Here is a 21306-nt window from a genome sequence, read left to right on the forward strand (position 1 = left end):
CCATCCCCTCCATCCCGGGGTCCAGAGGACGGAGGGGAACACAATCTCCAGCCCACATCGCCGGGCTCCGGGCACACAGATGGCGATCGCAACAACAAGGGCGCCCCGAACTGGCACACTCAGCAAAGACACTGGCCCCGGGTGCAGCCCGTCAGCCCCCGGACCAGGAAAGGAGGGTCAGGCACACAACCCACAGCCACGGTGCAGTAGGATCGCAGCACGTCACAGTGTCTTTTCTCCGGCACCATCCATCAACAAGGACACGAATCAAAAGCGTAAAGAATTATCCAAACCTGGAAGACCGGCCACAATCGCGGTCCCACAGCCGATGTTGATCAGGTCCCTCTTGGATGGTTCAAAAATCGAGGTCCCGGCGGCAGCCCGGGAGTAGGCCAAAAATGGGACACGACATAACTTCGTCGCTGAATAAGGTAGGAACTCCGGGAAAGCACCGTTGGCATCAGGCAACCTTCATACATCCAGGCATAGGGCGTGGGTGGAGGATAAACAACAGGATAGACGGGCCGCCGGCAGAGGTCGGCGGAGCCGGGAGCTTATGCGGCCATCTTGGTACGTGGCGTAGCTCCTCCTCCATCTCCCATTTATTAGGGCTCGCCTGCTGTGCGCATGCACATAGCTGGCGAAGCTCTATAGGGGCTTAAATAAGCTTTACCTAGACTGGCGATTGACTGGCGATTTGATGCTGTGCCCGTGCGCTTTTAGGTCAATGCGCAAGCTCATTGACCTAAAATGCGCGTGCACATCATCAAATCGCCAGTCAATCGCCAGCAGCACTCCTCCCCTGCTGCTTCACACCCTCATGCCGCTCTCCCCGCTCCGCCCCCTCCCTTGCCCGCCGTGTCGCATTTCTCATCCCCCCTCCCCACAGCAATGCCCTCAGCCGGCCGTACTTTCACTTTGACGGCCCTTGGCTTGACTATAATATGGCTGTGTCACCATTACAGACTTTATAGAGGTAAATACATTGCAGATAGCCATTCCTAACCCTGTAGTCGTAGAAATAACTATTCAGTTTCAAAACCTTTATTAGTTGGAAAAACATTTAAAAGCGCTTTGACTAATAATTTTTAAGTTCTGTGAATTTGCATCTAAAGTTAGAAACAACTGCTGCAGCGTACATTTTAATATCCAACCGGACTACAAAAATAAAGGAATTTTAACAGTGCAAAAATTACAAACGCATGTTATTGCTTTAAAACTAGCAACGCCCTTCCTGCTCTGCAGCACCCGGCTCCTGTTTTCATGCGTTGCCGTTTGGCTGATTCGCAGATGTGTTTTACAACTGGTTTGGCTCTTGAGCAATCCATTTCTTGGCTTCAGCATCGCAGTGGCTTTCTTCCTCTGAGAATATTAGATACCCCAGGATACGTGCTGACTCAGTATTTTTCACTATTGTTTATTTAACACACAATAGGTCTGGGCAAAAGTTACGTCATTAGTACCAGTTTAACCCCTCAACAATGTGCTAACGAGTGTGCTGGTTTACATTTTTTTTTTTTGCAACTCGTGATACGTTTAAGATTTTAACATCATTTTTGTGTTGATATTCGTAAATTATTCATCAGACTGTGTATTACGTGGCAAGTGCAGTAAATCCATAAATATTCGAAAAATGCATTAGCCGTGCAATTGTTCCGTACATTCTGCCTTTGATTCCGTTTCATGGACAGTCTGGCAAAGACTTTCCAAAAGTTTTAATTTGCAGGCCTGCATCTTATTTAGTTGTGTGAGGTACCGTTTCAGTTTGTCTACTTCCCCCCTGCTACTGGGACACAACAGGGTTTTCGTGTGAGAAATCAGTAAGTTCGGAAATATTAATTTTCAATTCTTTCTTTCCAATGATTGTACATATATATATGTGTGTGTGCTACATTTATGTAGCATGCATTGTTACATTGGTTTGGCATCACAGTGCATCCAGTAGTCTACGAATCACGCACTAAATGGTTCGGAAGTTTCCACCCCAGGCCACATTCTGAATCTGCCTATGGAAATGTGATGTCTTAGTGGAAAGTGGACGTGTTAACAAGTTGTCCATGAAAGTTCTCGGATTTTAATGGAAAGAGAAAGGCTGGAATAAATCGATTAGTCTTGGTCAGTAAGTGTTTCCATTTCCCAGCAGATGCAGGTCTGGAGGTATCTGGTGGTAGCCTTCATTTTTGATGGATGCTATATTAACCGGCTAGTTGCATCTTTGGGCTGTGCTGGATGCAATTTCGGAGTCAAGTCTTCATGCGTTCTGTTGAATGATGGTTGTATTTTGTGTGTTTGTGTGTCTCAGTATACTGTGAGCAGTCACACCCAAGTGTATAATGTGTCTTTGCTGTTGTTTTGTAACATTTATATACGGTTTGATACTTTGATACTCCTGTTTGGGGTGCTTTAGTGCATTTTTGGCTGGGTGGTGCTCTGCACTGTCGGGGTGTGTGTGATTAGTAGTGTTGTATTTGTTGTGGTTACTAGCATTGTGATGGAGGAGGTGGTATTAGAGAGATACTTGCAAATTATCATTATAGTTCTGACTAAAACATATAGGAAGCTATACACCACCACCCCATCCACCACCACTGCATCCACCATCACCACCGCATCCACCACCACCACATCCACCACATCCACCACCACATCCACCATCACCTGCACATCCACCATGACATCCACCGCCACATCCACCACCACATCCACCACATCCACCGCATCCACCACCACCGCATCAACCACCACCACATCCTCCACCACCACATCCACCACATCCACCGCATCCACCACCACATCCACCATCACCACCACCTCCACATACACCATGACATCCACCTCCACATCCACCACCACATCCACATACACCGCATCCACCACCACCACATCCACCACATCCACATCCACCGCATCCACCACATCCACCACCACCACCACATCCACCACCACATCCAACACTTCCACCGCATCCACCACCACCACATCCACCACCACATACACACCCACCACCACATCCACCACCACATCCAACACCACTTCCACCACCCCCGCATCCACCACCACCGCATCCACCACCACCCCATCCACCACCACCGCATCCACCACCACCACATCCACCACCACATCCACCACCACCACCACATCCACCACCGCATCCACCACCACCACATACACCACCACCACATACACCACCACCACATCCACCACCACATCCACCACCACTTTCACCACACCCACCACCACCACTTTCACCACACCCACCACCACCACATCCACCACCCCATCCACCACCCCATCCACCACCACCACTGCATCCACCACCACCAACACCCCATCCACCACCACCACTGCATCAACCACCACCACCGCATCCACCACCACCACATCCACTGCATCCACCACCACCACATCCACCACCACATCCTCCATCACCTCCACATCTACCATGACATCCACCGCCACATCCACCACATCCACCACCACCACCACATCCACCACCACTTTCACCACATCCACCACCACATCTAACACGTCCACCACCACTTACACCACCACTACATCCACCAACGCATCCACCACCACCACATCCACCACCACATCCACCAACACTTTAACCACACCCACCACACCCACCACCACTACATCCAATACCCCATCCACCACCACCACCACCACCCCATCCACCACCACTGCATCCACCACCACCACCGCATCCACCACCACCACATCCACCGCATCCACCATCCCCACCACATCCACCACCACATCCACCACCACATCCACCATCACCACCACATCCACCACCACATGCACCACCACATCCAGCATCACCTCCACATCCACCATGACATCCACCACCACATTCACCGCATCCACCACCACCAAATCCACCACCACCACCACCACATCCACCACCACCACATCCAACACATCCACCACCACTTCCACCACCACCGCATCCACCACCAACACATCCACCACCACCACATCCACCACCACATCCACCAACACCACATCCACCACATCCACCACCACACCCACCACCACCACATCCACAACCACACCCACCACCACCACATCCACCACCACATCCAACACATCCACCACCACTTCCACCACCACCACTTCCACCACCACCACATCCACCACCACCACATCCATCACCGCATCCACCACCACATCCACCACCACCACCGCATCCACCACCACCGCATCCACCAACACCACATCCACCACCACCACCACATCCACCACCGCATCCACCACCACCATATCCCCCAGATCCACCACCACCACATCTATATGTGTGTGTGTGTGTGTGTGTGTATGTGTGGCTGTGTGTGTGTGTGTGTAGGTGCAAATGCAATGTTCTTGGATTTTCGTCACAATAAAATACACTGAACATAATCTTCACAAAAGTTATCTACAAACGTTTAAGGTATTGCCATTATAAATTACAATAACTTTTATTTAAGTATTAATTATTTACAAAATTAAAAGCCATTGTTATTTGTAATATCAATACATCTAAGTCACGTAAATACAACACACATTGCATTACAAATGCTATAGGTGTCACATTTGCGAAAGTTAAAACTATTGACATTGTAACTGACAAAGCTATTAATTTTGCTATTTTCAAAACCAACACATAAATAAAAAAAGTGTCATTTACAATACCAATCGCTCAAACTTTCCTAATGCGAGACCTATTGCATTTCCAATGCTTGTTAACATAGTTAGCAATATCTACAAAACAAATTTCAATGTATACCGCGCTTCTTAATGAAAAGAATGTAATAACATTTAATTAATGCAATATGACTATTCAGCAATCCATTTCAGTTTATATAAGAACAAAAGTTTTTATCCAGATCTTTCATTAACCATGAATAGGTGGCTCCTCTTTAAGAGGAACCTTCTAGACAAATAGTAAAGAGCTAAATTCTTAACATGTAAAGTTGTAATTTGACGCCGTAGGACTAAGTAACACCTACTTTTATTATGGTCATAATTTATATATTCACTTTGATTAAAATGGGAAGGAGTGAAAGATCTGAGAGTACTAACAGAAGTTAAAATTGACAATTTACCTCAGAAAACTAAAGAAAAGAAGTTGATGGCATTGCACAGAAAATATGAAAATATAAGTACTACGACCACGCCCTGCTTGAGATCTGTCATCAACAAACCAAACACCACTCTGGCGTACATGCTCCAAGGTGTAATGTATGCCGGGTGGGCGTTCCGTCGCAAGGAAGCCTCGTAAAAGTGACACAGTAAAATCTACAACATTTCACTGAGTCTCTTTTATGACACCACTGCGTCACAACGTTGCGCCTGCTTGAAGCAGGTGTAAGGAGTGACGCAGCATGATGGGAATAGTCATTCCTGACCATTGCTGGATTGTGTCGTGCTTACGACTTTACTTCAACAATGCATTGCCTTTCCGACAAAGGATGCGTCACACATCTGTCTATCCTTGCGCCACGGTGCACCGCATTGTAAATGCGGCACATCCATGGTGGCGCAAGGTTAGTTTTTCTGTCATGCAAAGTAGCTGTCGCATCTCTGCTAATACGCAGAGATGCGCCAGTTCTTGTAAGTCTGGCCCCTGGTCTTTACATGGAGTAATGAGCAGAAATGCTTTACATCACCTCGTTTTATGATGTTTCTATGTGTGCTGAATTATGCAGCACATATAAAAACAACAAAACGCCATGCATGATTGTTTATGTGCAGAAAGGTATCCCTTTCTACACATAAGCAATCATTCCCCCATAGCAGTCACCTTTGCACTATGTCCAAGGGTGCCTGCATTGGGGCTAGGCAGCTGTAATTTGTGGCAGGGTGTGCGGAAACACAGGGCTGCAGAGTATTGTTGTATATACCTTGGGGCGGCATTTCCAAAAGTGGCGGAGCGTGGCATTAAACCAAGAATGCTAATGCCGCTCTCAATTTCTTTCCATGTAAATATACCGCTTAATGTTTTAGTGGAGGCGGGAGACGCAAGGCAGGGGGAGGGGAGAATTTTGAGGGGAACTTTAGACAATGAGCTATAAAATGTGGCCAAGCTCTTCAAATTAACGGCCTCATTTATGAGGTTTTGGCGCTTAGGGCAGCGCCGCAAAAAATCTTAATGCGCTGCCCTGAGTCAAATGAAAAGGACCAGCAGAATCAGTAATCTATGAGATAAGTGCATTTCTGTCCTTTTCCCTGCGCTGCTGCACAATGGGCTGCCATGTGCTAACGCAAGCACCCTTGCACCATGGTACAAGGGTGCCTGCATTGCAGGGATGACTGTTTTTGTGCAGGAAGAGACACCTTCCTGCACAAAAACAATTACGAGAGGCGTTTTTCCTCTATGTGTGCTGAAGAATGCAGCACACATAGAAAAAGGAAAAGCGAGAAGAAATTAAGGTATTTCTCCTCTTTGCGTCTTACTTACACCTCCCCTAGGAGGTGTAGCCTTTTGACGTATTCCCAGGTTTATTAATTCTTGTCAGTCAATACCATGGGTGTTACGTGGGAACACCCACCATAATGCCCATGGCACGCCTTCTTATTGCAGGGTGAAGCAACACAGCAACTTTAGCTGCATTGCCTCAGTCCATATCTACTAGGCCATGATAAAATCCACGTAGGGTGGCTTTAAATGACCTTGTAGATATGGCCCTGCAGTGTGAGCCGCCGGACCGTGACCGAAAGTGAATTTCCGGCAGCTAACAGGAGCTTGTAAATATGCCCCTGAGTGTCTTGACCCTCAGTAGACACAGACATTTCAATATATAATGAAACAAGTGTTGTAGAATGCACCATTAATCCAATTTCTGACAGATGTTCTGCTGGACATGTCATTTATCTGCCCCTCCCTAGCAGAATTGTCTTCAAACACACACATACAACACAGGCGTCACCAGTCAGGTGACCCTGTCAATACTAGCATTGGTAATGCATCTGTTTGGACTGTGTGATGAATTTAATGCTGTTTTCTTCACTCATCGCTAGGGACAAAGAAAGGACCTCCCTGACAAGTAACACGGGAGTGGAGGGGATGTGGTGCAGTGGCCAGAGCTGCTGACTCGAGAGCTGGTGATCCCTGTTTGCGTCTCGGCAGCGCAATATCCTATGATTTTGGGCAAATCACTTTCTCCAGATGCTATATATATACTTTCTAAGACGAAAAAGCAGAAAAGAGGGTGACTTTCTGAAAAAAGAGTGGCACCAAAGCAGATGTTAAACGTATTTTGGCTACGGAAACTGATAAGAGAAGCAGACAAGGAACAAGCCTTTGTAAATGCAGGAAACATGATAAAACCAATAGATTGGAGGAAAAGTAAGTGGCAAGCACAGAAGCCAGGAAAGAGAGGCTAGGGATGAAAGGCCCTTTTTAAGGTTATAATATAAACAATAGATTTCACAAGCACAGCTGTGCAGGTGGAACCTAAAAAGTACCAGGTGCTCTAACTTGTGGTCAGTTAGGTAAGTACCCATGTCACTAGTGTCACTGTTTCTTCAACGAGTGGGCCCAGGGCCCACTACTTTACACTCTACAAGTCTGTTTTGTTTAACTTTAAGCTTGTTGTAATCATTTATATATGCCTGGAGAGACATTTTCTCACAAAGCATTCTATTGAGCAGCAAATCTAGAATGGAAGTTACATGGACAAAAAAAATCCAGGCTTTCAAAATAAGGTAAAATTGTGCAAGATCGGCAAACAAGGACAAGACTGGCTGTTTTCGTTTGTGTTTACAAAATCAACTGGCAACATCTCCCATTTATTTATTTTTTTTTTTTTTTTCGAAAACCTTATTAAAAAAACAAAGGAGATACATGCGCAGGCCCACAACCACCATGGCCGGCCGCAAAGACAGTCAATGAAAATAGGAGAAACTGGAGCCAATCAACAAACAGGATATAACAAAATACACCAGATGTGGTTGTGGGGCTCGCAAAGAGGATATGAGGTTCTCATTTTTAAATTTTAGAAAAAGAGTAGGGGCTGCAACAACAAGGACATCACACCTTACAGGATAGAAACACAAAGGAGACGATTGGGACTTACCCCAATTACAGTCGGAGATAGGCTATGACTAAATCAACTATGCAATCTGGGCAGCCGCGGCGATAATACTGGACAATAAACCACCTTACAATAATCCACATTTCTAAAAATCACCCCAGAGAGCCTACCCCCCAAGAACAGAAAAACAGAGGCTTATCGAGAAGCCGAAAAAAGAAAGAAAGGTGCGAGACCAAGAGACAGCCAACCCTACTAAAGAGGAAAGAACCCTCCCAAAGCCGGAAAAGAGCGATAGGGACCATGGAACAAAACAAACTAAAATAACAAACCCCCCCCCCGCACCCGCCACCCTGCACCCCTGTAATGGCTACGGCCTAACCCACTAACAGCGTGCCTGTCGCCCCGGAACTGCCCCACAGAAGGGAAAATATAAGAAGAAGTGGAGGAGGAGAATAACAAACAAGCCCCCGGACAACCGGTACCCCCCGCTAGCGGTGACCCCCCCATAGCACAGTCATCATCAAGCAAAGCAAAACGATCAGCATTATCACGGGGAGGACAGTCACCAGGAAACCCCCCCCCATCCTACCCCCGGCCCGGTGAGGTACTCGGTGCAGTCCCGGCAAAAGTAAACGGAGCAACCCCAGGGAAATAGAAGTCAACCCTGCAAGCCTCACAAGGAGATAAACAAAGGGAGCGTCTCAGATGGTCCAAAGCAGTGGCGAGGAGCAAGAAAACCTCAAAGTCAAAGTCAGCCCTGACCAGTGCGAATCCGTTCCGGAGCACATCCCGACCAAGCCACATCCGACCAGAGGCAGTCAGAGCGTCCATGGCAGACCAAGGCATTGAAGGTGGAGCAAAGTCCGGTCACAAAATGGCGGCATCCGTTATACAGACGGGCCGGAACAAAGGAAAATGGCGATCCCCTTCGACGGGACCCTGAGACTCGGCAATGGAGAACAGGACATCCAGCGACGATACACCATCGGATAGGAGACGTAGAGGGAAGACCATGTACTGTAGCCGATGAAGGAGAAGTGAGGCCGACTCTCAAAGGAGCAAAGTCGGGCTGCCGCTCGGGCCCCTTAAGATGGCGGGTCAAATCGCTCGACTGGACAGCAGACTTCTGTGCAGGTGCTGCAGCGCCCGTGGCTGGTCGCGAGCAGACATCATCCAGTTTCGCCGCCAGGGAGACACATGCGCCGGTGAATTGCGAGAAGAGCGTCCCAATCGCCGCCATTACGGATCTTAATGAATGTGCGCCATCCATCCCCTCCATCCCGGGGTCCAGAGGACGGAGGGGAACACAATCTCCAGCCCACATCGCGGGGCCCCGGGCACACAGATGGCGATCGCAACAACAAGGGCGCCCCGAACTGGCACACTCAGCACAGACACTGGCCGCGGGTGCAGCCCGTCAGCCCCCGGACCGGGAAACGAGGGTCAGGCATACAACCCACAGCCACGGTGCAGTAGGATCGCAGCACGTCACAGTGTCTCTTCTCCGGCACCATCCATCAACAAGGACACGAATCAAAAGCGTAAAGAATTATCCACACCTGGAAGACCGGCCACAATCGCGGTCCCACAGCCGATGTTGATCAGGTCCCTCTCGGATGGTTCAAAAATCGAGGTCCCGGCGGCAGCCCGGGAGTACGCCAAAAATGGGACACCACATAACTTTGTCGCTGAATAAGGTAGGAACTCCGGGAAAGCACCGTTGGCATCAGGCAACCTTCATACATCCAGGCACAGGGCGTGGGTGGAGGATAAACAACAGGATAGACGGGCCGCCGGCGGAGGTCGGCGGAGCCGGGAGCTTATGCGGCCATCTTGGTACGCGGCGTAGCTCCTCCTCCATCTCCCATTTATTAACATAGTTAGCAATATCTACAAAACAATTTCAATGTATACCGCGCTTCTTAATGAAAAGAATGTAACAACATTTAATTAATGCAATATGACTATTCAGCAATCCATTTCAGTTTATATAAGAACACAAGTTTTTATACAGATCTTTCATTAACCATGAATAGGTGGCTCCTCTTTAAGAGGAACCTTCTAGACAAATAGTAAAGAGCTAAATTCTTAACATGTAAAGTTGTAATTTGACGCCGTAGGACTAAGTAACACCTACTTTTATTATGGTCATAATTTATATATTCACTTTGATTAAAATGGGAAGGAGTGAAAGATCTGAGAGTACTAACAGAAGTTAAAATTGACAGTTTACCTCAGAAAACTAAAGAAACGAAGTTGATGGCATTGCACAGAAAATATGCAAATATAAGTACTACGACCACGCCCTGCTTGAGATCTGTCATCAACAAAACAAACACCACTCTGGCGTACATGCTCCAAGGTGTAATGTATGCCGGGTGGGCATTCCGTCGCAAGGAAGCCTCGTAAAAGTGACACAGTAAAATCTACAAAATTTCACTGAGTCTCTTTTATGACACCACTGCGTCACAACGTTGCACCTGCTTGAAGCAGGTGTAAGGAGTGACGCAGCATGATGGGAATAGTCATTCCTGACCATTGCTGGAGTTTTGTCGTGCTTACGACTTTACTTCAACAATGCATTGCCTTTCCGACAAAGGATGCGTCACACATCTGTCTATCCTTGCGCCACGCTGCACCGCATTGTAAATGCGGCGCATCCATGGTGGCGCAAGGTTAGTTTTTCTGTCACGCAATGTTGCTGTCGCATCTCTGCTAATACGCAGAGATGCGCCAGTTCTTGTAAGTCTGGCCCCTGGTCTTTACATGGAGTAATGAGCAGAAATGCTTTACATCACCTCGTTTTATGATGTTTCTATGTGTGCTGAATTATGCAGCACATATAAAAACAACAAAACGCCATGCATGATTGTTTATGTGCAGAAAGGTATCCCTTTCTACACATAAGGAATCATTCCCCCATAGCAGTCACCTTTGCACTATGTCCAAGGGTGCCTGCATTGAGGCTAGGCAGCTGTAATTTGTGGCAGGGTGTGCGGAAACACAGGGCTGCAGAGTATTGTTGTAAATACCTTGGTCGTGCATTTCCAAAAGTGGCGGAGCGTGGCATTAAACCAAGAATGCTAACGCCGCTCTCAATTTCTTTCCATGTAAATATACCTCTTAATGTTTTAGTGGAGGCGTGAGACGCAAGGCAGGGGGAGAGGAGAATTTTGAGGGGAACTTTAGACAATGAGCTATAAAATGTGGCCAAGCTCTTCAAATTAACGGCCTCATTTATGAGGTTTTGGCGCTTTGGGCAGCGCCGCAAAAAATCTTAATGCGCTGCCCTGAGTCAAAAGAAAAGGACCAGCAGAATCAGTAATCTATGAGATAAGTGCATTCCTGTCCTTTTCCCTGCGCTGCTGCACAATGGGCTGCCATGTGCTAATGCAAGCAACCTTGCACCATGGTGCAAGGGTGCCTGCATTGCAGGGATGACTGTTTTTGTGCAGGAAGAGACACCTTCCTGCACAAAAACAATTACGAGAGGCGTTTTTCCTCTATGTGTGCTGAAGAATGCAGCACACATAGAAAAAGGAAAAGCGAGAAGAAATTAAGGTATTTCTCCTCTTTGCGTCTCACTTACACCTCCCCTAGGAGGTGTAGCCTTTTGACGTATTCCCCGGTTTATTAATTCTTGTAAGTCAATACCATGGGTGATACGTGGGAACACCCACCATAATGCCCATGGCACGCCTTCTTATTGCAGGGTGAAGCAACATAGCAACTTTAGCTTCGTTGCCTCAGTCCGTATCTACTAGGCCATGATAAAATCCACGTAGGGTGGCTTTAAATGACCTTGTAGATATGGCCCTGCAGTGTGAGCCGCCGGACCGTGACCGAAAGTGAATTTGCGGCAGCTAACAGGAGCTTTTAAATATGCCCCTGAGTGTCATGACCCTCAGTAGACACAGACATTTCAATATATAATGAAACAAGTGTTGTAGAATGCACCATTAATCCAATTTCTGACACATGTTCTGCTGGACATGTCATTTATCTGCCCCTCCCTAGCAGAATTGTCTTCAAACACACACATACAACACAGGCGTCACCAGTCAGGTGACCCTGTCAATACAAGCATTGGTAATGCATCTGTTTGGACTGTGTGATGAATTTAATGCTGTTTTCTTCACTCATTGCTAGAGACAAAGAAAGGACCTCCCTGACAAGTAACACAGGAGTGGAGATGATGTGGTGCAGTGGCCAGAGCTGCTGACTCGAGAGCTGGTGATCCCTGTTTGCGTCTCGGCAGCGCAACATCCTATGATTCTGGGCAAATCACTTTCTCCAGATGCTATATATATACTTTCTAAGACGAAAAAGCAGAAAAGAGGGTGACTTTCTGAAAAAAGAGTGGCACCAAAGCAGATGTTAAAAGTATTTTGGCCACGGAAACTGATAAGAGAAGCAGACAAGGAACAAGCCTTTGTAAATGCAGGAAACATGATAAAACCAATAGATTGGAGGAAAAGTAAGTGGCAAGCACAGAAGCCAGGAAAGAGAGGCTAGGGATGAAAGGCCCTTTTTAAGGTTATAATATAAACAATAGATTTCACAAGCACAGGTGTGCAAGTGGAACCTAAAAAGTACCAGGTGCTCTAATTAGTGGTCAGTTAGGTAAGTACCCATGTCACTAGTGTCACTGTTTCTTCAACGAGTGGGCCCAGGGCCCACTACTTTACACTCTACAAGTCTGTTTTGTTTAACTTTAAGCTTGTTGTAATCATTTATATATGCCTGGAGAGACATTTTCTCACAAAGCATTCTATTGAGCAGCAAATCTAGAATGGAAGTTACATTGACTAAAAAAATCCAGGCTTTCAAAATAAGGTAAAATTGTGCAAGATCGGCAAACAAGGACAAGACTGGCTGTTTTCGTTTGTGTTTACAAAATCAACTGGCAACATCTCCCATTTATTAACATAGTTAGCAATACCTACAAAACAAATTTCAATGTATACCGCGCTTCCTAATGAAAAGAATATAATAACATTTAATTAATGCAATATGACTATTCAGCAATCCATTTCAGTTTAGATAAGAACAATAGTTTTTATCCAGATCTTTCATTAACCATGAATAGGTGGCTCCTCTTTAAGAGAAACCTTCTAGACAAATAGTAAAGAGCTAAATTCTTAACATGTAAAGTTGTAATTTCACGCCGTAGGACTAAGTAACACCTACTTTTATTTTGGTCAAAATGTATATATTCACTTTCATTAAAATGGGAAGGAGGGAAAGATCTGAGACTACTTACAGAAGTTAAAATTGACAATTTAACACAGAAAAATTAAGAAAATAAGTTGATGGCATTGCACAGAAAATATGCAAATATAAGTACTACGACCACGACCTGCTTGAGATCTCTCATCAACAAACCAAACACCACTCTGGCGTACATGCGCCAAGGTGTAATGTATGCCGGGTGGGCGTTCCGTTGCAAGGAAGCCGTGTAAAAGTGACACAGTAAAATCTACAAAATTTCACTGAGTCACTTTTATGACGCCACTGCGTCACAACGTTGTGCCTGCTTGAAGCAGGTGTAAGGAGTGACGCAGCATGATCGGAATAGGCATTCCTGACCATTGCTGGAGTTGTGTCGTGCTTCCGACTTGACTCCAACAATGCATTGCCTTTCCTACAAAGGATGCATCACACATCTGTCTATCCTTGCGCCACTGTGCACCGCATTATAAGTGCGGCGCATCCATGGTGGCGCAAGGTTAGTTTTTCTGTCACGCAAAGTAACTGGCTCATCTCTGCTAATACGCAGAGATGCGCCAGTTCTTGTAAGTCTGGCCCCTGGTCTTTACATGGAGTAATGAGCAGAAATGCTTTATATCACCTCGTTTTTGATGTTTCTATGTGTGCTGTTTTATGCAGCACATATAAAAACAACAAAACGCCATGCATGATTGTTTATGTGCAGAAAGGTATCCCTTTCTGCATATAAGCAATCCTTCCCCCATAGCAGTCACCTTTGCACTATGTCCAAGGGTGCCTGCGTTGGGGCTAGGCAGCTGTAATTTGTGGCAGGGTGTGCGGAAACACAGGGCTGCAGAGTATTGTTGCAAATACCTTGGTCGTGCGTTTCCAAAAGTGGCGGAGGGTGGTATTAATCCAAGAATGCTAACGCTGCTCTCAATTTCTATCCATGTAAATATACCGCTTAATGTTTTATTGGAGGCGCGAGACGCAAGGCAGGGGGAGAGGAGAATTTTGAGGGGAACTTTAGACAATGAGCTATAAAATGTGGCCAAGCTCTTCAAATTAACAGCCTCATTTATGAGGTTTTGGCGCTTAGGGCAGCGCCGCAAAAAATCTTAATGCGCTGCCCTGAGTCAAAAGAAAAGGACCAGCAGAATCAGTAATCTATGAGATACGTGCATTCCTGTCCTTTTCCCTGCGCTGCTGCACAATGGGCTGCCATGAGCTAACGCAAGCACCCTTGCACCATGGTGCAAGGGTGCCTGCTTTGCAGGGATGACTGTTTTTGTGCAGGAAGAGACACCTTCCTGCACAAAAACAATTACGAGAGGCGTTTTTCCTCTATGTGTGCTGAAGAATGCAGCACACATAGAAAAAGGAAAAGCGGGAAGAATTTAAGGTATTTCTCCTCTTTGCGTCTTACTTACACCTCCCCTAGGAGGTGTAGCCTTTTGACGTATTCCCAGGTTTATTAATTCTTGTAAGTCAATACCATGGGTGATACGTGGGAACACCCACCATAATGCCCATGGCACGCCTTCTTATTGCAGGGTGAAGCAACACAGCAACTTTAGCTGCATTGCCTCAGTCCGTATCTACTAGGCCATGATAAAATCCACGTAGGGTGGCTTTAAATGACCTTGTAGATATGGCCCCGCAGTGTGAGCCGCCGGACCGTGACCGAAAGTGAATTTCCGGCAGCTAACAGGAGCTTGTAAATATGCCCCTGAGTGTCTTGACCCTCAGTAGACACAGACATTTCAATATATAATGAAACAAGTGTTGTAGAATGCACCAATAATCTAATTTCTGACAGATGTTCTGCTGGACATGTCATTTATCTGCCCCTCCCTAGCAGAATTGTCTTCAAACACACACATACAACACAGGCGTCACCAGTCAGGTGACCCTGTCAATACAAGCATTGGTAATGCATCTGTTTGGACTGTGTGATGAATTTAATGCTGTTTTCTTCACTCATCGCTAGGGACAAAGAAAGGACCTCCCTGACAAGTAACACGGGAGTGGAGAGGATGTGGTGCAGTGGCCAGAGCTGCTGACTCGAGAGCTGGTGATCCCTGTTTGCGTCTCGGCAGCGCAACATTCTATGATTCTGGGCAAATCACTTACTCCAGATGCTATATATATACTTTCTAAGACAAAAAAGCAGAAAAGAGGGTGACTTTCTGAAAAAAGAGTGGCACCAAAGCAGATGTTAAAAGTATTTTGGCCACGGAAACTGATAAGAGAAGCAGACAAGGAACAAGCCTTTGTAAATGCAGGAAACATGATGAAACCAATAGATTGGAGGAAAAGTAAGTGGCAAGCACAGAAGCCAGGAAAGAGAGGCTAGGGATGAAAGGCCCTTTTTAAGGTTATAATATAAACAATAGATTTCACAAGCACAGCTGTGCAGGTGGAACCTAAAAAGTACCAGGTGCTCTAACTTGTGGTCAGTTAGGTAAGTACCCATGTCACTAGTGTCACTGTTTCTTCAACGAGTGGGCCCAGGGCCCACTACTTTACACTCTACAAGTCTGTTTTGTTTAACTTTAAGCTTGTTGTAATCATTTATATATGCCTGGAGAGACATTTTCTCACAAAGCATTCTATTGAGCAGCAAATCTAGAATGGAAGTTACATGGACTAAAAAAATCCAGGCTTTCAAAATAAGGTAAAATTGTGCAATTTCGGCAAACAAGGACGAGACTGGCTGTTTTCGTTTGTGTTTACAAAATCAACTGGCAACATCTCCCATTTATTAACATAGTTAGCAATATCTACAAAACAAATTTTAATGCATACCGCGCTTCTTAATGAAAAGAAGATAATAACATTTATTTAATGCAATATGACTATTCAGCAATCCATTTCAGTTTAGATAAGAACAAAAGTTTTTTTCCAGATCTTTCATTAACCACGAATAGGTGGCTCCTCTTTAAGAGAAACCTTCTAGACAAATAGTAAAGAGCAAAATTCTTAACATGTAAAGTTGTAATTTGACGCCGTAGGACTAAGTAACACCGACTTTTATTATGGTCATAATTTATATATTCACTTTGATTAAAATGGGAAGGAGTGAAAGATCTGAGAGTACTAACAGAAGTTAAAATTGACGATTTACCTCAGAAAACTAAAGAAAAGAAGTTGATGGCATTGCACAGAAAATATGCAAATATAAGTACTACGACCACGCCCTGCTTGAGATCTGTCATCAACAAACCAAACACCACTCTGGCGTACATGCTCCAAGGTGTAATGTATGCTGGGTGGGCGTTCCGTCGCAAGGAAGCCTCGTAAAAGTGACACAGTAAAATCTACAAAATTTCACTGAGTCTCTTTTATGACACTACTGCGTCACAACGTTGCGCCTGCTTGAAGCAGGTGTAAGGAGTGACGCAGCATGATGGGAATAGTCATTCCTGACCATTGCTAGAGTTGTGTCGTGCTTACGACTTTACCTCAACAGTGCATTGCCTTTCCGACAAAGGATGCGTCACACATCTGTCTAGCCTTGCGCCACGGTGCACCGCATTGTAAATGCAGCGCATCCATGGTGGCGCAAGGTTAGTTTTTCTGTCACGCAAAGTAGCTGTCGCATCTCTGCTAATACGCAGAGATGCGCCAGTTCTTGTAAGTCTGCCCCTGGTCTTTACATGGAGTAATGAGCAGAAATGCTTTACATCACCTCGTTTTATGATGTTTCTATGTGTGCTGAATTATGCAGCACATATAAAAACAACAAAACGCCATGCATGATTGTTTATGTGCAGAAAGGTATCCCTTTCTACACATAAGCAATCATTCCCCCATAGCAGTCACCTTTGCACTATGTCCAAGGGTGCCTGCGTTGGGGCTAGGCAGCTGTAATTTGTGGCAGGGTGTGCGGAAACACAGGGCTGCAGAGTATTGTTGTAAATACCTTGGTCATGCATTTCCAAAAGTGGCGGAGCGTGGTATTAAACCAAGAATGCTAACGCCACTCTCAATTTCTTTCCCTGTAAATTTAGACAATGAGCTATAAAATGTGGCCAAGCTCTTCAAATTAACAGCCTCATTTATGAGGTTTTGGCGCTTAGGGCAGCGCCTCAAAAAATCTTAATGCGCTGCCCTGAGTCAAAAGAAAAGGACCAGCAGAATCAGTAATCTATGAGATAAGTGCATTCCTGTCCTTTTCCCTGCGCTGCTGCACAATGGGCTGCCATGTGCTAACGCAAGCACCCTTGCACCATGGTGCAAGGGTGCCTGCATTGCAGGGATGACTGTTTTTGTGCAGGAAGAGACACCTTCCTGCACAAAAACAATTACGAGAGGCGTTTTTCCTCTATGTGTGCTGAAGAATGCAGCACACATAGAAAAAGGAAAAGCGAGAAGAAATTAAGGTATTTCTCCTCTTTGCGTCTCACTTAAACCTCCCCTAGGAGGTGTAGCCTTTTGAGGTATTCCCAGGTTTATTAATTATTGTAAGTCAATACCATGGGTGATACGTGGGAACACCCACCATAATGCCCATGGCACGCCTTCTTATTGCAGGGTGAAGCAACACAGCAACTTTAGCTGCATTGCCTCAGTCCGTATCTACTAGGCCATGATAAAATCCACGTAGGGTGGCTTTAAATGACCTTGTAGATATGGCCCTGCAGTGTGAGCCGCCGGACCGTGACCGAAAGTGAATTTCCGGCAGCTAACAGGAGCTTGTAAATATGCCCCTGAGTGTCTTGACCCTCAGTAGACACAGACATTTCAATATATAATGAAACAAGTGTTGTAGAATGCACCATTAATCCAATTTCTGACAGATGTTCTGCTGGACATGTCATTTATCTGCCCCTCCCTAGCAGAATTGTCTTCAAACACACACATACAACACAGGCGTCACCAGTCAGGTGACCCTGTCAATACAAGCATTGGTAATGCATCTGTTTGGACTGTGTGATGAATTTAATACTGTTTTCTTCACTCATCGCTAGGGACAAAGAAAGGACCTCCCTGACAAGTAACACGGGAGTGGAGAGGATGTGGTGCAGTGGCCAGAGCTGCTGACTCGAGTGCTGGTGATCCCTGTTTGCGTCTCGGCAGCGCAACATCCTATGATTCTGGGCAAATCACTTTCTCCAGATGCTATATATATATACTTTCTAAGACGAAAAAGCAGAAAACAGGGTGACTTTCTGAAAAAAGAGTGGCACCAAAGCAGATGTTAAAAGTATTTTGGCCACGGAAACTGATAAGAGAAGCAGACAAGGAACAAGCCTTTGTAAATGCAGGAAACATGATAAAACCTATAGATTGGAGGAAAAGTAAGTGGCAAGTACAGAAGCCAGGAAAGAGAGGCTAGGGATGAAAGGCCCTTATTAAGGTTATAATATAAACAATAGATTTCACAAGCACAGCTGTGCAGGTGGAACCTAAAAAGTACCAGGTGCTCTAACTTGTGGTCAGTTAGGTAAGTACCCATGTCACTAGTGTCACTGTTTCTTCAACGCGTGGGCCCAGGGCCCACTACTTTACACTCTACAAGTCTGTTTTGTTTAACTTTAAGCTTGTTGTAATCATTTATTTATGCCTGGAGAGACATTTTCTCACAAAGCATTCTATTGAGCAGCAAATCTAGAATGGAAGTTACATGGACTAAAAAAATCCAGGCTTTAAAAATAAGGTAAAATTGTGCAAAATCGGCAAACAAGGACAAGACCGGCTGTTTTCGTTTGTGTTTACAAAATCAACTGGCAACCTTTCCCATTCATTAACATAGTTAGCAATACCTACAAAACATATTTCAATGTATACCACGCTTCTTAATGAAATGAATATAATAACATTTAATTAATGCAATATGACTATTCAGCAATCCGTTTCAGTTTAGATAAGAACAATAGTTTTTATCCAGATCTTTCATTAACCATGAATAGGTGGCTCCTCTTTAAGAGGAACCTTCTAGACAAATAGTAAAGAGCTAAATTCTTAACATGTAAAGTTGTAATTTGACGCCGTAGGACTAAGTAACACCTACTTTTATTATGGTCATAATTTATATATTCACTTTGATTAAAATGGGAAGGAGTGAAAGATCTGAGAGTACTAACAGAAGTTAAAATTGACAATTTACCTCAGAAAACTAAAGAAAAGAAGTTGATGGCATTGCGCAGAAAATATGCAAATATAAGTACTACGACCACGCCCTGCTTGAGATCTGTCATCAACAAACCAAACACCACTCTGGCGTACATGCTCCAAGGTGTAATGTATGCCGGGTGGGCGTTCCGTCGCAAGGAAGCCTCGTAAAAGTGACACAGTAAAATCTACAAAATTTCACTGAGTCTCTTTTATGACACCACTGTGTTACAACTTTGCGCCTGCTTGAAGCAGGTGTTAGGAGTGACGCAGAATGATGGGAATAGTCATTCCTGACCATTGCTGGAGTTGTGTCGTGCTTACGACTTTACTTCAACAATGCATTGCCTTTCCGACAAAGGATGTGTCACACATCTGTCAATCCTTGCGCCACGGTGCACCGCATTGTAAATGCGGTGCATCCATGGTGGCGCAAGGTTAGTTTTTCTGTCACGCAAAGTAGCTGTTGCATCTCTGCTAATACGCAGAGATGCGCCAGTACTTGTAAGTCTGGCCCCTGGTCTTTACATGGAGTAATGAGCAGAAATGCTTTACATCACCTCGTTTTATGATGTTTCTATGTGTGCTGAATTATGCAGCACATATAAAAACAACAAAACGCCATGCATGATTGTTTATGTGCAGAAAGGTATCCCTTTCTACACATAAGCAATCAGTCCCCCATTGCAAATACCTTGGTCGTGCATTTCCAAAAGTGGCGGAGCGTGGCATTAAACCAAGAATGCTAACGCCGCTCTCAATTTCGTTCCATGTAAATATACCGCTTTATGTTTTATTGGAGGCGGGAGACGCAAGGCATGGGGAGAGGAGAATTTTGAGAGGAACTTTAGACAATGAGCTATAAAATGTGGCCAAGGTCTTCAAATTATTGGCCTCATTTATGAGGTTTTGGCGCTTAGGGCAGCGCCGCAAAAAGTCTTAATGCGCTGCCCTGAGTCAAAAGAAAAGGACCAGCAGAATCAGTAATCTATGAGATACGTGCATTCCTGTCCTTTTCCCTGCGCTGCCGCACAATGGGCTGCCATGTGCTAACGCAAGCACCCTTGCACCATGGTGCAAGGGTGCCTGCATTGCAGGGATGACTGTTTTTGTGCAGGAAGAGACACCTTCCTGCACAAAAACAATTACGAGAGGCGTTTTTCCTCTGTGTGCTGCAGAATGCAGTACACATAGAAAAAGGAAAAGCGAGAAGAAATGAAGGTATTTCTCCTCTTTGCGCCTCACTTACACCTCCCCTAGGAGGTGTAGCCTTTTGACGTATTCCCAGGTTTCTTAATTCTCGTAAGTCAATACCATGGGTGTTACATGGGAACACCCACCGTAATGCCCATGGCACGCCTCCTTATTGCAGGGTTAAGCAACACAGCAACTTTAGCTGCATTGCCTCAGTCCATATCTACTAGGCCATGATAAAATCCACGTAGGGTGGCTTTAAATGACCTTGTAGATATGGCCCTGCAGTGTGAGCTGCCGGACCGTGACCGAAAGTGAATTTCCGGCAGCTAACAGGAGCTTGTAAATATGCCCCTGAGTGTCTTGACCCTCAGTAGACACAGACATTTCAATATATAATGAAACAAGTGTTGTAGAATGCACCATTAATCCAATTTCTGACAGATGTTCTGCTGGACATGTCATTTATCTGCCCCTCCCTAGCAGAATTGTCTTCAAACACACACATACAACACAGGCGTCACCAGTCAGGTGACCCTGTCAATACAAGCATTGGTAATGCATCTGTTAGGACTGTGTGATGAATTTAATGCTGTTTTCTTCACTCATCGCTAGGGACAAAGGAAGGACCTCCCTGACAAGTAACACAGGAGTGGAGAGGATGTGGTGCAGTGTCCACAGCTGCTGACTCGAGAGCTGGTGATCCCTGTTTGCGTCTCGGCAGCGCAACATCCTATGATTCTGGGCAAATCACTTTCTCCAG

The 21306-nt window shown here is 45.4% G+C and overlaps 5 pseudogenes; all 5 read right to left on the reverse strand.

Moving 5' to 3' along the window:
* Positions 1-4892: 4892 nt before the first annotated feature.
* LOC147746996 (U7 small nuclear RNA) lies at positions 4893-4947 on the reverse strand (annotated as a pseudogene).
* A 5109-nt stretch (positions 4948-10056) lies between these two features.
* Positions 10057-10111, reverse strand: LOC147746997 (U7 small nuclear RNA; annotated as a pseudogene).
* A 2998-nt stretch (positions 10112-13109) lies between these two features.
* LOC147746998 (U7 small nuclear RNA) lies at positions 13110-13164 on the reverse strand (annotated as a pseudogene).
* A 2997-nt stretch (positions 13165-16161) lies between these two features.
* Positions 16162-16216, reverse strand: LOC147746999 (U7 small nuclear RNA; annotated as a pseudogene).
* Positions 16217-19146: 2930 nt separating this feature from the next.
* On the reverse strand, positions 19147-19201 carry LOC147747000 (U7 small nuclear RNA; annotated as a pseudogene).
* Between the last annotated feature and the right edge of the window lie 2105 nt (positions 19202-21306).

Source organism: Lissotriton vulgaris, chromosome 1_1, assembly GCF_964263255.1.
Source record: "Lissotriton vulgaris chromosome 1_1, aLisVul1.2, whole genome shotgun sequence".
In the NCBI taxonomy this organism is placed as follows: Eukaryota; Metazoa; Chordata; class Amphibia; order Caudata; family Salamandridae; genus Lissotriton; species Lissotriton vulgaris.